Here is a 17,833-nt window from a genome sequence, read left to right on the forward strand (position 1 = left end):
AAGAGAATGAGCAATGGAAGCATGAGAGGTGGAGCTTTAGATGTGGAGAACGAAGGTGAGTTTAATAAGAAAGTGCAGCTGCAGGTGTGACGACAGAGCTGTACCATCAATATTCTCAAGCGAGAAATGCTTGCATGCAGTGCCGCTTGATCAGAAATTACCGCTACAGGCGTGACAGCAAGTGCTCGAATACAGGCACATTAGGCTCTCAGTTCGAGCGAGCAGCACAAGTTGCATCGCATTAGGCATTTGGCACTCTATTTGTGAGGCTGAGTGTTCTATGCCTCTCATGTGGTGCATGCAAGTCTGTTTTCATGCGCATGGGGCTGAGTTCTATGGCTAGCACTGGTGTGAGCAGGGCCATAATTCATAAATAAATACTGTGCAGAGAAAAAGAATATCTATCTAAAGTGGTCTGTTTCATAAGCGCTCACCTTAGCCTGGCGAAAATAGAGTCTTTGTTCTGAAGAAGACTATGAGAATCACAAAGAAAAGGAATTTGAGGTGAGAAGACCCATGGATAGTCAAGGGATGTGCTGGTTTCCGAAATTATGTTGTGTCAACCATAGAAGAGAGAAAGCTCTGTTCTTACAGAAGATGAGATTTATTGTTCAAAGAAAAATCAGCACTCCATATCTCCGACTGCTCACTCCAGACCAGCAGTGCAACTAACAGTCTGGAACTCCCAGCCAGTTACAGCATAGCAATAGAGGCCCAAACATTATAACAAAAAATAAGAACAAATAAATAAATAAATAAATAAAAAATAAGAACAAGAAAGAAAATACGACTCAGGGCCACATGTAAAAAGCGTTTTTCTAGTCGTTCAAATCAGCCCGTTTGCAACTAGAAAAATGCTTTTTGGGATGTACAATGCCCAAATTGCGATTCGGTAACTGTTACTGAATCACAATTTGGGACCACTGCCTGCTCTGAAAAAATATTATTTTCGGCATTCACAAAGGGGAAGGCGTCCCATGGGAACACCCCTTCCTATTTGCGAGTCGCATCCTCAAATTGAGAGGATGAGCGTTTTTCACAGTTTGCGACATGCAAAAGGCTTCCTACATCTGGCCCTAAGTCCTAAGGTGGAGAAGTGTGGCTCAATGGTTAGAGCGGCAGACCCTGAAGCAGAGATCTGGCTCAAGACCAGGGTTCAAGTCCCGCTTCGGCAGGTCTTGGGCTCAATTCCCCTTGACCAGATAATTCTTGCCTCGGTGCCTAATCTAATTCATGGGTCCCACTCTGCAACTCTGGGCAATAGCTTGCTTAATCTCCACAACGGCCCCAACAGCGCTTGGATGCCTGGCTTCACCCTGGGGGTGCTCAGGAGTGGGCGCCTCACAGGGAAAAGCCAGGAGGGGTTCCATAGCGGTATGAGTACAGCGCCTTGAGACCCTAACGGGTGAGTAGTGCGCTATACAAATGCTAATTTACATTTTTTTCCTAATACTAAATCTGAATGGTAGGTACAATTGTTTTGTGACTGAATGCGGTCACAAAACAATTGCAGTTATCACTAATTTCAAATTGATGATAACCGATTTGCAAATGGGAAGGGGCCCCAAGGCACCCTTCTGACTTGTGAATGTTTTTTAAGAGCAGGCAGTGAGCCCCCGGAACACTGCCTAAAAAAATGAAACTGAAAGTTTCATATTTTTCTTTTTAAACGCACCTTGTTTTCCTTTAAGGAAAAGGGTCTGTGTTTAAAAAAAAAAAAGATTGCTTTATTGAAAAGCAATCACAAACATGGTGGTCTGCTGACCCCAGCAGGCCCCCATCCCTGTAATTTTTGCGATTCCAACTGGGTCGCAAATTGTGACCTACCTCTATTAATAATGAAGTAGGTCTATTAGCAACCCACCGGGAATCGGAAAAGAAACTCAATGGAGTTTCTTACCTTTGGAATTAAGATTTCCTTATTGCGATTTGCATGGAATCGCAATTAGGAAATCACAGTTCCAAATGTTAGTACATGTGGCCCTCAACCAGAAAAAGCCCTGAGGGCAAACTACCCCAAATAGCCAAAAAAAGAGCTCAGCACAGGGGGACAAAGAAGTCCCAGAAGTTACGGGGTGAATGAGAATGGTAAAATTATTGCCCTAGCCCAGCGTAATGGAATTTTTCCTCCCTATAGCTGGAAAATGTATTTGTGCTTGTAGCCTTAAAGCATCCAATGAGATTCCTTATGTTTCATTCACTTTTCTAATTATTATTTTTGTTGTTGTTGTGGTTTTGATGTTGTTATTATTATTATTATTATTGTTATTGCTATTTTAGCAGTAGTAGTATATCCCCTTTAGGATTAGTGTTAGAGTGGATAGAATGGGCTCTAACTGAGCAGAATGTTTCCTATTCACCACGTGGGTATCTACATTTATGTCTAAAGTCAATATTTTACATAAATGTTCTCAAAAACTTTTATTTAGGAGCCCCCGTCTATTAGTTCTTTAATCGAATCTGCACACCCTTCCAGAGGAAAATGGAATGGGTAAACTATTCTCTTAGCATAGTCATATTTTTTGGGAGTAATTTTATTCTTCATGCTGTTTGGATTTCATTGTATATTGTTCCATTTCGTTAGTACATCAAACAAACTTGTGGGAGAATCTGATTTGATACGACAGTGCCAAAAACGTTGGATCATGGAGCTGTCAGTTTGAATGAGAGAAGCTGGCTGCCCTTAAATTATTTACAATGGTAGGTGTTAAAATGAGTCTTCAACAAAAAAAGGGGGGAAGGGACCGGGAGATTAAGTGGTCCAGTGTACAGTCTCCCAACAGTAGTGAATAAATACAGAATACACTGTTCCAAAAAAGGCTGTCAATCCTAGAAGACCAGTAGTCTCAGGAGCAAGAGCCCTCAAGCATCACAATGGATGACTAGCATCATCATCGGGAAATGCTCCTCTCCAGGCCGGCACTGCAATGCCTGGTGGGCACCCCGATAAGGGGGCTCTAAACCGTGCTACTCTGATAGTGACTGGTAAGTTCAACTATACAGACCAAGATGCTTATAATAAGTCACCAGTACACAAGAGAGAGGAAAAAGGGTGTTAAAATTGGTTATTCATCATGCCATTTACATCATAATTTTAATCAGTTGAACACGGATGAAGACCAAGATTAAAATCAAAAATAGAAAGTGAAAATTGAGATATAATGCTCAATGACTTTCAAACAACAAATGAATACGAGAGGACACTAGGTATTATAGGGCCTCTAAACTCGGGTCTCCCCTGCAGTGCCGGCCTGGCGAGGAGCATTTCCCGATGATGATGCTAGTCATCCATTGTGATGCTTGAGGGCTCTTGCTCCTGAGACTACTGGTCTTCTAGGTGTTAAAATGATACTTTCTAAGATTCCAAAATGTAAAGGACACTGGCGGTAATGATTTGAAAGATGTTATGTCTACTGGAAGATTTGCGGAAAAACTGCTCCTAGATTAATTTGTTTGTTGAAGTAAACATAAACAATGTACCTATGACCAACTTAGGCCAACGTGTTCCACCAAGTGTCTATTTTACATCACACTGACTTTTCAAGTAGACACAAAGGCCCTCATTATGACATTAGCGGTAAGTCCCGCTTACCGCCATGCCGACTGCACCAACATACCGCCGCTGCGGCGGTTTACCGCTACCCATATTATGACACACACATAGCAATCTGTCACTATACAGGCACACATATGTCCGCCAGCCCAAAGGTCAGTGATAAACTGATGGTAGCAAAACCCACACCGTTATGCCAACAGAACTATGCCCACAGCATTATGACCCACGAATCACCACAGCGGACATTCAACCGCAGTAAACCATTGGCGGTACACACCGCCGTGCTCAAAATACACACATACATACAAAACAACACCACATTGGACAATTCAAACTTCACACACCTGACACACGTACACACACCACACCCACACCACTATAAAACACACACCCACACTACCCACAGCCCTTTACGACTAACAAAAATGTCCACTAGAGAGAGATACAGCAAGAGCACCCACACAACCAGAGCCACAGAACACCATCACCATACAGCATCCAGGCATCTCACAGCACACACCCCAGCACATCACCCCACACACCCTCACACACACCACTCACACTACACCCATGGCACCACAAAGACACCCCAGGTTCTCAGAGGAGGAGCTGAGGGTCATGATGGAGGAAATCATCCGGGTAGAGCCACAGCTATTTGGATTACAGGTGCAGCAGACATCCATCGCTAGGAAGATGGAGCTATGGCGGAGAATCGTGGGACTGCACCCCAGAACAAGGGATGACATCAGGAAGAGATGGGGGAATGTGCGTTCCGTGGTAGCAAGACACCAGATAGCAGTACAGAGGACTGGCGGTGGACCCCTACATCCTCCCCCACACCTAACAACATGGTAGGAGCAAGTCTTGGCAATACTGCAACCTGAGGGCCTGGCAGGAGTAGCAGGAGGACTGGACTCTGGTGAGTCAAATCTCTATTACTATCACCCCCCCCCCACCTGCATGCCATCACAAAACCCTACCCCTACCCTAACCCATGTCTCTACTATCTCACATACACCCCACCATCACAACCCACCCCTCCTACTACCAAGCCCTGCATGCAACACCAATGTATGAACACTCATCACAGACCTGCATGGACACCCATCACCAAAGCATGCACACTTGAGACAATCACCTATCCAACCAAATCACCACTCACACAAGCCTAAGCTGCCAGGGCAATAACAACCATACAGGGCAACACACCTATACACAAGATGTCACACGCAGAAACGATAACACTGCATTTACATCCCCACAGGTCCCCTACACAACGTCACTGGAGAGGTAGTGCAAGCAACATCTAGTCCCCCCACAGAAAACGCCCACAGTGATGACAGCAGCTCTGCACGCCTGGATCAGGATGACCAACCTGGCCCATCAGGGACCTCTGGACAGTCGGTTACCCAGGCACAGTCCCATACCACCAGGGACCCTCCCCCCTCAGGAAACACCACCACAGCACCTACCCAGTGGGCCCATACCTCTGTCCCCAGGACACGCCAATCAGCAGTGTGTCCACCACTACAGGGACCCCAGGCCACCCCACAAACACAGGATGATCAGGGTCCTGGGGTCAGTGGCAGTGTGCACACGGTTCAGGGGACAGAGGCACAGGAAAACAGGGAAGCTGGGAGGACTGATGTGCGACAGGGGGAGGACAGGCCCAGGGAACCTACTTTCTACGAGGCACTTACCAACATCCTGGGAGATACCACCATTCCCAGGAGACGATGGGCCAGATACTGGCCAAATTGCAGGAGACCCAGCGGCTGCAGGAGGGACAGTAGCTGGGGATCAGGGAGACATCCACACCACCCTGGTCACCATTGCAGGGGTGCTGACAGATATGGCCAACACCATGAGGAAGGCAGTGGCACACCAACGGGCTCCTGACACAAACCACACCGAGGAACAGCCCTCCACCTCCGCTGAGGCTAGTGAACAGGAGGCCCCGCCACAGGAACAACGGGCCACCAGCACCCCACCGCCTGCAGAAGGAGAAACACCCTGCAAACGGTCCCTGAGATCCAGAGAACATTGCCAAGACCCCCACCAGGAAATAAGACTCTCCTGATTGTCACCCTCTGTCACCCTGTCCAGCTTGAACTGCCATTGCTCCCCTTCCTATGCCCCCTTGGACATTGCACCTGTGATATAAATAGACTGGAACTCTTACCTGGACTCTCCTCCACCCCCCCCAGCCTATATCAACACCCCAGCCACTTATTAGCACATAAATAAACATACTTGTAAAAAAATACAAGTATTGAGTCTGTCAAGTGATTAAACTATGTATTTGTTTAACAATCTGTAGACATTGCAATTCAACTGTACAGTAATGTATACATAGATATGACCTGTAGTTTGCTGCAGTCAATACACCAGGAGCCAGAGTGGGGCACATAGATCTGTAAATAGACATGCCAAAGGGTACAGTAAGTGACCATAGTAGTGGGAATATCAGCCTGCCAGTGACAATTTACAATACAAAACTGCAATGGAAGGTGAAGTTACAGTGTCTTACCTGTGTGTCACTGGAAGTACTGTCGTATGATTGATGTTCTATTGTCCACCTCCTCATCCTCTGCCTCCTCTTTGTAACTGTCCATAGGCTCCACCGCTGCCACACGCCTATCTTCAGCCTCATCCTCCTGCAGAAACGTCACCAGGTGACATGGGGCAAGGTTGTGCAACATCCAACATGCTTCGATGATCTGGCACACCTTCTTGGGTGAGTAGCATAGGGAACCACCTGTTAGATGGAGGCACCGAACCCTGGCCTTCAGGAGGCCGAAGGTTCGCTCTATAATTCTTCTTGTTCGCCCATGTGCCTCATTGTAACGTTCCTCTGCCCTTGTCCTGGGATTCCTCACTGGGGTCAGTAGCCATGAGAGGTTGGGGTAACCAGAGTCACCTGCAAATATCGGGGGATACCTGTTAGCCAGACACAAAACCTTAGGGCCAACCCCATACACCAACAAATACTGGGTGGGGACCATGGGCTTACCTATTAGCTACACTCTGTGCCTCTGGAGTTGAGCCATCACATATGGGATGCTGCTATTCCTCAGGATAAAGGCATCATGCACAGACCCAGGATACTTCGCATTGACATGGGAGATGTACTGGTTCGCCAGGCCCACTATCTGCACATTCACCAAGTGAAAGCTCTTTCGATTTCTGAACACCTGTTCATTTCTCCGGGGGGGTACAAATGCAATATGTGTACAATCAATTGCTCCAGTTATGTTGGGGATATGTCCCATTTTACAGAAGTCAACTTTCACTGTGGCTAAATCCTCCACCTGAGGGAAAAGAATGTAGCTGTGCATGTGTTTCATCAGGGCAGACAACACTCTTGTTAGCACTATTGAGAACATTGGCTGTGACATTCCTGCTGCCAAGCCCACTGTCACTTGGAAAGAACCAGTTAGTTGCCAAGAAATGGAGCACAGATAGGACTTGCACAAGAGGAGGGATCCCAGTGGGGTGACGGATAGCCGAGATCAGGTCTGGCTCCAGTTGGGCACACAGCTCTTGGATTGTGGCCCTGTCAAGTCGGTAGGTGAGGATCATGTGCCTTTCCTCCATTGTTGCCAAGTCCCCTAGGGGTTTGTACACGGGGGAATGTCTCCATCTCCTATTCATCCTCAGCGGTTGTAATCTAGGGGGCAAAACAATGAGCATCTGGTCAGTATTCAACATTTTCAAAATGTACAGTGCATTGCATGTTGTGACTGAAACAGTATGTTGTTGTATAGGCCCAAATGGTGCCTATTTGTGCTGTGATGCAGTTAGGTGCCATGGCTTGTCCCCCCGCCCGAAATGGCGTCCGCCTGTTCTGTGTGGATGGACATGTGGAAATTAGGTAATGCCGCTGACGTTGTGCGCCGTTGCGGGAGGCGTTCGAGTACCGCAGGGCAACTCCTCATTAGTTGTTATTGGGCCCTATGGGTTACAGCAGCCAATGGTGATGTACGCTGGTGGTGATGCTACGCACCGCTGCGGACGTGACTGCCAGTTTCTATCTGTTCACTCACTTGCTACCTGACCTTCAACAGGAGACGACCTACACTGCATGTGCTGCTGTAACCTGTGTCTAGAACCGACCGTGGCTTGTGTGACTGAGGAAAGGGCCCCTGCCTCCACCGTGCAGAGTTGGAGAGACTGGTGGATGGGGTCCTACCCCAGTACCAAATGCTGTATGGGCCTCCAGACCAACAGGTGAGTACACTGTGAGCACCATGCATGGAGTGCTGTATGTGAGGGCCTCGTGTAAGGGGGTAGTGGTTGAGGGGTCCTGGGCAGCATGCTGCATGTATGGTGGGCAATGTATGTGCGTAAGGGGATGGGAGGGATATGGTGGACCATTAGTGTAACAGGCCGGATGGTATGACTGATACCTTTTTTCTATGTGTATTTCTCTGCAGGTCATCGCCCATCAGAAAAAAGGTATATGGCGCGCCATCGCCAAGGTTGTGCAGACCCTGAGGGTCTACGACAGGTGGAGCACCCACTGTCTCAAACGGTGGGAGGACCTGAGAGGCTGGACAAGGAAGACAGCGGAGGCCCAGCTGGGGATGGCCTCCTAATGAGGAAGGGGTGCCCGTCGAACCTTGACCTCCCGATGTTCCGCATACCTGGTGGTGGCCTATCCAGAGCTGGATGGGCGCTTTAGGGCATCACAGCAGCCACAAGGGGATGAGTACAGTTTCCCAATATACTACTTGCGCGTGGTGGAGTGGTCTCCGGGTGGGGGATGTGGGCCTGTTGGTGCCCCTAGGCCAGGCTGGACATTGCAGGGTAGTTTCCATGTCGGGCAGGGGGCTGATGAACTCCACCTCCAACCAAGCTAGTGGGCATCCACTACTGCGCAGGGCTCTGTGGGTCTCAGGTATGCTGCAATTGGCATTAGGTATTACTGTCCATGGCATGGTGACTAGCATTGTGACTGGTAGTGCATTGCCTAGGGCGTAGGGCTGTTCCCTGTGTGTTGTGTACACCAACTGTGTTGTTGTTGCTGCCATTGACCAAGTGTATCCTCTGTCTCTTCCCCCCCCCTTTTTGTTTTGTCATCCTGTCCTTATGTGCATTAGCATTATCTGGTGGAGGAGCAAAGGCACCGGCGACGGAGGGAGCTGCATCCCACAGGGCCCATGAGGTAGAATCTACTGACGGTGAGGGCACCAGTGGGACGGAGTGCGAGGGGAGCACCACGGCGGAGACAGGAAGGGACATTTCTGAAAGTGATACCTCCTCCGATGAAAGCTCCCTAGTGGTGGCGGACAGCTCTGTGGCCACCCCAACTACAGGTACAGCCGCCACCCCCTGTACCAGCACTGCCCTCCCAGCAGCCCCTCAGCGAGTTTCCTGTGCCCGCTCACCCAGGAGCGTGGGCATCTCCTTTGCCCCAGGCACCTCAGGCCCTACCCCAGTTAGCCCTGCTGCCCTGAGTGAGGAAGCTATTGACCTCCTGCGATCCATCTCTGTTGGGCAGTCAACCATAGTAAATGCCATCCAGGGGCTGGCAGGGCATTTGCAACAAACAAATGCATGCCTGGAGGGAATTCAATTTGGCATGGCATCCCAACAGAGATCAATCCAGGCTCTGGCCTCCTCCCTGATGGCAGCCATTGTTCCTGCCTCTAGCCTCCCCCATCCAACTTCCTCTGCCCAGTCCCATTCCCCTGAACCCCAACCTATCCCAAGCACGCATTCAGACCAGCATTCACCCAAGACAACACACAGGAGTGGCTCAGGCAAATACAAGCACCACACATCATCCCACAGGCACTCACACAAACACCATCCAGATGCAGACACACCAACATCCACTGCCTCCACTGTGTCCCCCTCCTTCTCGTCGTCCACCTCCCTCCCAGCAGCGTCTCCACTCACACCTGCATGCACTACATCCACATCCACTGCCTCCATCACCATCACGCCTATCACTACACGCCCCTCACTGGCAGTCACCATCCCCACATCCATGCACACGTCCCGTGTGTCCTCTCCCACTGTGTCTGTGCCCCCTCCTCCCAAAGTACACAAACGCAAGCACTCAGACACCCAACAGCCATCCGCATCACAACAGCATCCAGCCCATGCACCTGCACCCAAACACAGCAGACAGACACCTCCAACACCCACTCTCTCTTCCTACACTCCCAAACCTTCACCTTCTTCCCGCCCCAGTGCCCTTAAGAAGCTTTTCCTCTCTGCCGTTGACCTCTTCCCTACCCCTCCCCCCCCGTCCTTCACATCGGGCCAGGGTGGTCAGAACCCAGGCTAGCACCTCAGCCACCCAGTTCCCGGCCACAGTAGTTTCAGCAGCTACTGCAGGTGTGAGAGGCTCCAAGAAAACACCCATCAGCACTGGCAGTGTGCCTGCACCAGCTGGCAAGGGGAAGGGCAAGGATGTACCACCAGCTGGCAAGGGCAAGGAGGCACCACCAACTTACAAGGGGAAGGGCACGGAGGCACCACCAGCTTACAAGGAGAAGGGCAACGAGGCACCACCAGCTGGCAAGGGCAAGGAGGCACCACCAGATGGTAAGGAGGCACCACCAGATGGCAAGGAGGCACCACCAGATGGCAAGGGCAAGGAGGCACCACCAGATGGCAAGGGCAAGAGCTAAGGGCCTGCCTCTGCAGGCAGGAAGGACAGGAGCCTGGTGCTGGGACTGACTCTGAGCCCCCAACATCAACCATGGCGCTTCAGCCATCCGAGGCTGCAGGGGAAGGGCTGGAGCCTCCCCCCACCACCGGCAGCACAGACACCAGCACCGGCACTGACACCACTGAGCAGCCGTCGCCACCGCCGGGCAGTGTGTAGTCCTGCCTCCATGGACTGTAATGCATCCTGACCACTGCAAATCGTGTGGGTCTGGCAACCAGGTGAGTGGCTGTGACCTTGCACTCCCCAAGATCTGCATCACATGGCACAAAGCCCCATCCAGAACCAGTGGAAGAAGGAATCCACTCACCCCCTCCTTGCCAGGATGAAGCACACTGGGCACAAGCCCCCTCCAGAACCTGTGGAAGAAGGCATCCACTCACCCCCTCCTTGCTATGATAAAGCACACTTGTCACAAAGTCCCCTCCAGAACCTGTGGAAGAAGGCATCTACTCACCCCCTCGTTTCCAGGATGAAGCACACTGGGCACAAAGCCCCCTCCAGAACCAGTGGAAGAAGGCACCCACTCACCCCCTCCTTGCCACGATGAAGCACACGGGGCACAAAGCCCTCTCCAGAACCAGTGGAAGAAGGCATCCACTCACCCCCTCCTTGCCAGGATGAAGCACACTGGGCACAAAGCCCCCTCCAGAACCAGTGGAAGAAGGCACCCACTCACCCCCTCCTTGCCACAATGAAGCACACGGGGCACAAAGCCCCCTCCAGAACCAGTGGAAGAAGGCATCCACTCACCCCCTCCTTGCCAGGATGAAGCACACTGGGCACAAAGCCCCCTCCAGAACCAGTGGAAGAAGGCATCCTCTCACCCCCTCCTTGCCAGGATGAAGCACTGGGCACAAAGCCCCCTTCAGAACCAGTGGAGAAGCCATCCACTAGAGAGACTGCGGCCTTGCACTCCCCAGGACCAGGCAGTGGGAAAACCACCCACTTGAGAGACTGTGGCTTTGCACTCCCCAGGACCAAGCAGTGGGCAAACCACCCACCTGAGAGACTGTGGCTTTGCACTCTCCAGGACCAAGCAGTGGGCAAACCACTACTTGAGAGACTGTGGCTTTGCACTCCCCAGGACCAAGCAGTGGGCAAACCACCCACTTGAGAGACTGTGGCTTTGCACTCCCCAGGACCAAGCAGTGGGCAAACCACCCACCTGAGAGACTGTGGCTTTGCACTCCCCAGGACCAAGGACAGGGCATTTTGTCCCCTCCAGGACAAGTGGTGTTGTACCATCTTCAGGCTGTGGTGTTCCCCGTCCCCCTGAGGTGCCTGTGTATTTTCAACCTGATGCCCCAGCAGTGTTCTCTCCGTGTTGATGCTGGAGTGAGGTGGGGCCTTGGCCTATGTGATGTGGCCCTGTGGCCCACGGACATTATGGACTTGGCAGTGTCCCTCCATTTGTATATATGTAAATACTGTTTTTATTTTTAAGGACGTATTTCTAGTATTTTATCTTATTACACTCACTTCAATCACTTCCTTTTGTCCTTGCATTATTCCTGAGGGGTACGGGATGGATGTGTAATATTGTTACATCTGTTTGTGTGTATGGTGTTGAGGGGGTGTGGGGGTGTTGCGTGTTGTGTGTGTGTGTCACTCTCTTTTTCTTCCCCCCTCCCCTGTGTGCTAGGCAGCAGTACTCACCGTGGTCGTCTTCAACAGCGTTGGTATTCCTGGTGTAGGAGGAGGTAAACCAGCATGGGGAATACCTGCAGTTCGGGCTCCAGGGCAGCGTGGTTCTTCCCTGAGTCTCCAGAGGTGAGTCCTTTGACTTCTGAGATTTGTTTCCGCCGTGCTTTTGATGTCATTGATACAGCCCCAGAAAAGGTGGCGGATAGGTCTCTTGTAATAGTGTGGGTGGTACATTGTCTTCCGATTGACTGTTGGCAGTTACCGCTGCGGTGCTTGTTGCTACCACCGTGGTGGTCGGTGTGTTAAAGTGGTTGTCTGTGTGGGCGGTTGCCGCTGTGGTCATAATTCCATTTTTTTTACCGCCGGCTTGTTGGCGATATTACCGCCGCTTTATTACCGACCGCCCGGGTTGTAATGAGGGCCAAAATGACCATACCTATCATGGAGCTTATCACATTTTCCTGGTGGAGTCAAGAAGACTTTGTTGTTTTGAAACCAGCCCACCACAGGGAAGCCGCCCACTCAGACACTTGGTAGCACATTGGACTGACACCAGGAAAATAGTTCCTCAAACAAAAAACAGCCCCTAGTCCAGAAACATGTGCACCACAAGCAGCAAGGCAAGAAGGGTGCAGCAGCAGTGTACCAAAGCAGGGAACTTTACTAGGATTTTAAAAGAGAGAACTGGTCATACTCGCCCTCTTGGCTATCAAATAAACTTGATAGCTGCCTCATTATAAAGCAGGACACTTTGCCGTTGAATGATGGCATAGCAACAGCTCTGATTATGATGTTCTGCAGTTTCTATAAAGTCATTTCATTATTGGTATTTAATGTACCTTACACAGCAAGGCCCCAGTCACACCGAGGACCTTGGCCTGATTCACAATTTGGTGCATGAGTATTTACTCCATCAGGGAGATGGTGTAAAGTTTTCCATCACCCTGAGGGAGTACCTACCCACGAAATTTTGAGATGTCCACTGGCCCAGCGGACATCTCTTGCATTTACAGGAACCGTTGTCGCAGTGTTTCATGTAAATGCATTGAAAGTTTGATGGATGGCTCTGTCAACATGGTCAAGCCGTGGGGCAAACTTTCTAAGTTTTATTTATATTTTCGAAAAGACAATCCCAAAGCAGATAGTTATTTTTGAAAATCTGAAAAAAACATTGACGCAATGACAGTTTTAACTGTCCTTTATCTGGGTGTGACGAACAGTGAAAACTGGCCATTGGTCCAGCCACTCTAATTTGAGTTGGTGAACAAGTGGCAAAACCTTTATGGCCCTTACTCTTTCAGGCCACCAGAGGTGTACAGGGAGTGCAGAATTATTAGGCAAATGAGTATTTTGACCACATCATCCTCTTTATGCATGTTGTCTTACTCCAAGCTGTATAGGCTCGAAAGCCTACTACCAATTAAGCATATTAGGTGATGTGCATCTCTGTAATGAGAAGGGGTGTGGTCTAATGACATCAACACCCTATATCAGGTGTGCATAATTATTAGGCATCTTCCTTTCCTTTGGCAAAATGGGTCAAAAGAAGGACTTGACAGGCTCAGAAAAGTCAAAAATAGTGAGATATCTTGCAGAGGGATGCAGCACTCTTAAAATTGCAAAGCTTCTGAAGCGTGATCATCGAACAATCAAGCGTTTCATTCAAAATAGTCAACAGGGTCGCAAGAAGCGTGTGGAAAAACCAAGGCGCAAAATAACTGCCCATGAACTGAGAAAAGTCAAGCGTGCAGCTGCCACGATGCCACTTGCCACCAGTTTGGCCATATTTCAGAGCTGCAACATCACTGGAGTGCCCAAAAGCACAAGGTGTGCAATACTCAGAGACATGGCCAAGGTAAGAAAGGCTGAAAGACGACCACCACTGAACAAGACACACAAGCTGAAACGTCAAGACTGGGCCAATAAATATCTCAAGACTGATTTTCCTAAGGTTTTATGGACTGATGAAATGAGAGTGAGTCTTGATGGGCCAGATGGATGGGCCCGTGGCTGGATTGGTAAAGGGCAGAGAGCTCCAGTCCGACTCAGACACCAGCAAGGTGGAGGTGGAGTACTGGTTTGGGCTGGTATCATCAAAGATGAGCTTGTGGGGCCTTTTCGGGTTGAGGTTGGAGTCAAGCTCAACTCCCAGTCCTACTGCCAGTTCCTGGAAGACACCTTCTTCAAGCAGTGGTACAGGAAGAAGTCTGCATCCTTCAAGAAAAACATGATTTTCATGCAGGACAATGCTCCATCACACGCGTCCAAGTACTCCACAGCGTGGCTGGCAAGAAAGGGTATAAAAGAAGGAAATCTAATGACATGGCCTCCTTGTTCACCTGATCTGAACCCCATTGAGAACCTGTGGTCCATCATCAAATGTGAGATTTACAAGGAGGGAAAACAGTACACCTCTCTGAACAGTGTCTGGGAGGCTGTGGTTGCTGCTGCACGCAATGTTGATGGTGAACAGATCAAAACACTGACAGAATCCATGGATGGCAGGCTTTTGAGTGTCCTTGCAAAGAAAGGTGGCTATATTGGTCACTGATTTGTTTTTGTTTTGTTTTTGAATGTCAGAAATGTATATTTGTGAATGTTGAGATGTTATATTGGTTTCACTGGTAATAATAAATAATTGAAATGGGTATATATTTCTTTTTTGTTAAGTTGCCTAATAATTATGCACAGTAATAGTCACCTGCACACACAGATATCCCCCTAACATAGCTAAAACTAAAAACAAACTAAAAACTACTTCCAAAAATATTCAGCTTTGATATTAATGAGTTTTTTGGGTTCATTGAGAACATGGTTGTTGTTCAATAATAAAATTAATCCTCAAAAATACAACTTGCCTAATAATTCTGCACTCCCTGTATGTCGGCAGTGGAGATGGAGTAGTCTCCTTCGTCAACATACTGAAAGTCTTCCTGACTCTGAGATGGGCAGACCTTCAGTTTGGTGGAGAGGGTACGCAATCTGCACTACAAAGGTGTGCTCTCTCTGCCAAACTATAAGTCAGGCTCATATTTTGTTGATGTTGCACAGTGTTGTGCTTGATGTCATGGCTTGTAATAGGAGCTTGCCCCCCCTCCCCCACTCCCATTCACCTCAGGTCCTGGGCTTAACTGACAGCCCCTCTGTCCTCTTGAAAACGCTGCAATCAGGATGTCAGCTTTGTTGTCATGACAGCAGCCATAATGCCAGGGACTATAGCTTTCACTTGTGCTAGCCTGTTGTTATCCCACAATCACCAGCACAGTCCATCCTATCCCCATTAAGGCACTTCATAAGCTGTATGCCCCATCTGAGTGGAAAGGGCTACAGGAGGATTTGAGGATCTATTGCAGAACTTGATAATCCCAGGATATGAGGATCTACTGCAGGATTCATGGATTCCGTAGTCTATAAACACCACACCCAGACTGTGAACAGTTGCTTGGCCCCTGATGGAGAAAGGAAGCCTCTGCGTGGGCTATGGTCTTCATCTGTGTACCTCTGTTTAGGCTCAGCTCTTCACCTATTTTCCTGGCTCTTCATTTCAAATTATCTCTAGCCAGACCTCAGTAGTATCTTCAGAGAGGCTTCTTGCTTGCAGTGCCTCTTGAAAATGTATTCTGCAGTGTCACCAAAAAAGGTTTCCTTGCATCCTTGGAATAATTTGACCTCTTTCAGTGGTGAATCCAAAGGCCTCAGTTTAGTGATATCTAGGTAGAGTTAGATATTACTTGTTTGGATTGTACAGGCTCTTGTTGAGCCCCTGAAGTGTCCCAGTCATCTATGTACTGGGGTTCTGTTGTGTCCTGCAGGTTGTGCTATAATCAATGTCTCTAAGGCATTAACAATTGTTGTAGAACATTGTTGTAACCTGATGTTATAGTGCATCTTCGCCATGGTTTCTCAGGGCCCTGCTGCTCAGTCAGTAGGTGTGATGTAATGTTTAAAGAGTGTTTGAGCTGGAAGAGGTCAGTTGGGGAGAGTGAGCTGAGCAGTAGGATGCTGTTCATGGTGTGGCATGTACCCATTTACCTATTTACTTGTAACTTGTAACCAAAGAGATTACATCTTAATAAATCTACGTACAGTGTTAACCTATGTGATTGGCTACCTGAATTCCTGCTTATAAGAGAGTTGTCTTCATTTACAACACTGACGATGACTGGAAAACAAACCTATGTGTGAGGAAAACAAGAAGAGAAGGTAGACTGAAGATTAAGCAAACCTAATTTATAAACTGATGAAACAAAGAGAAATACAGATCAGCAAAAGAAGTGTATGTGCCCCACTCATGTTATTACAACAGTCAGTCTACGGTATGCCTAAGAAATGTAGAGCTGATCTCTATATGTTCAATGTTGCACTGAAAGGATCATTGATGAAAAGTGCTTGAAATCTACTGGTTTCCTTTGGAATTGTGGGGAGAACCCGGTGTGAATGAGAGGCCCCTGGAGTGAATGAAAGGCCAGAAGGCAGTGCAGAATTCAGTTTCAAGAAGTTTGGCAGCAAACAGTGCTAGACTTTGGGAACTGTTAAGTGAAACTTCTTCTACCGTTTTGGGAGCAGAGTATGTTTGTTGTTTTTTGTTTGTTTGTTTTGTAGTGAGGCAGCTGCCTTAGACGTCTGAAGCGCGAGAGCCCTACTGTTTTCAAAAGACACTATTAGGGCTCATGACGGATGGTGATCCATGCTGCAATTGTAGTGCAAGAGTCTTACCTTTGTTGAAGGTGCGCTTTAGGGCTTGCGGAGGGCGATCCAAGCAGTTACTGTAGAGTAAGATGAGCATTAGAGCTTGTGGATGGTGATCCAGGTACCATGACAAGGAGAGTTCCATTTCACGTAGCACAGTGTCTCGGGGCTCATGGGCTGCGCGCAAACACACACATGTGTAGTGTGGGTAAGAAATACCACGATACACTACATCCGTGAAAGTTAAGCCTTGATTGGCCTATTTTAAACCATTCAAGAAAGTAGGCCTGTTTTTTGTAGTGCTCCTTTCACAACTACAACAGGTGACATGATTCTGAAGCAATGTATGCTGTTTTTTGGTAGCGTCCTTCTTTTGACAATGACAATGAGTCCCACTATGCTGAAACTGTATATATTGTTATGGGAAGTTCATTACTCACACAAGCACAAAAGGGAAGTTGAGTACCGCATGTCGTCAGATAAAGATAGCTTCCATCATCTTATGACCTGAAGGTTATTAGTTGTCATGCAGAGCGTTAGAAGAGGTGAAGGCTTATTGAGTTAAGAGGACAGTCTTCCAACAAAACGAATGGTCATTTGCACAATAGCAGAACCTATAAAGTAATTGTGGTGTGGTACTTTTATACAAAGTAATGTCCAGGAAAAAACATTCAGACTTTCATTGAGTTCATGCCAGCGCTGTGTGGTATTAGATGTTCAGACTAGAAGTCACTCACTGGGGTGGAGGACTTGAACTTCCAGTGAATGATTTTCAATGCTGGTTTCTTTATATATGCTGTCAAGTGTATTGCTACACTGACTGTCTAAGTATGGTGCTATGGCACACTGGAATCACTTGTGTATGTGGAGTAATAGGGAGGAAGTATTCTTGTTTCCTTAGTTGTAGCATGTAAACGTTTAATTGTTACGAAGTGTGTAGTTTTGCAGGTTTGCTCTTGTAGGGTGTGCAGGAGCATAGTGTGTAGTTTTTAATGTGTGCTCTTGTAGGGTCTGCAGAAGTTTGGATGAGTGTAGGGTTCAGTGTTATTTTCACAAGATGCCCTGAATTTTGGGATGAGTGAGGGTTAGAGGAGACCCATTGTGAAGGTTGAAAGATACCCAGTGTTATTTTCACAAGATGTCCTGTGTTCTGGGATGAGTGAGGGTTGGAAGAGACCTATTGCAAAAGTTGAAAGATACCCAGTGTTATTTCACAAAATGCTCTGTGTGCTGGGATGAGTGAGGGTTGGAAGAGACCC

This window comes from Pleurodeles waltl, chromosome 8 (genome assembly GCF_031143425.1).
Source record: "Pleurodeles waltl isolate 20211129_DDA chromosome 8, aPleWal1.hap1.20221129, whole genome shotgun sequence".
NCBI classification, from domain to species: Eukaryota; Metazoa; Chordata; class Amphibia; order Caudata; family Salamandridae; genus Pleurodeles; species Pleurodeles waltl.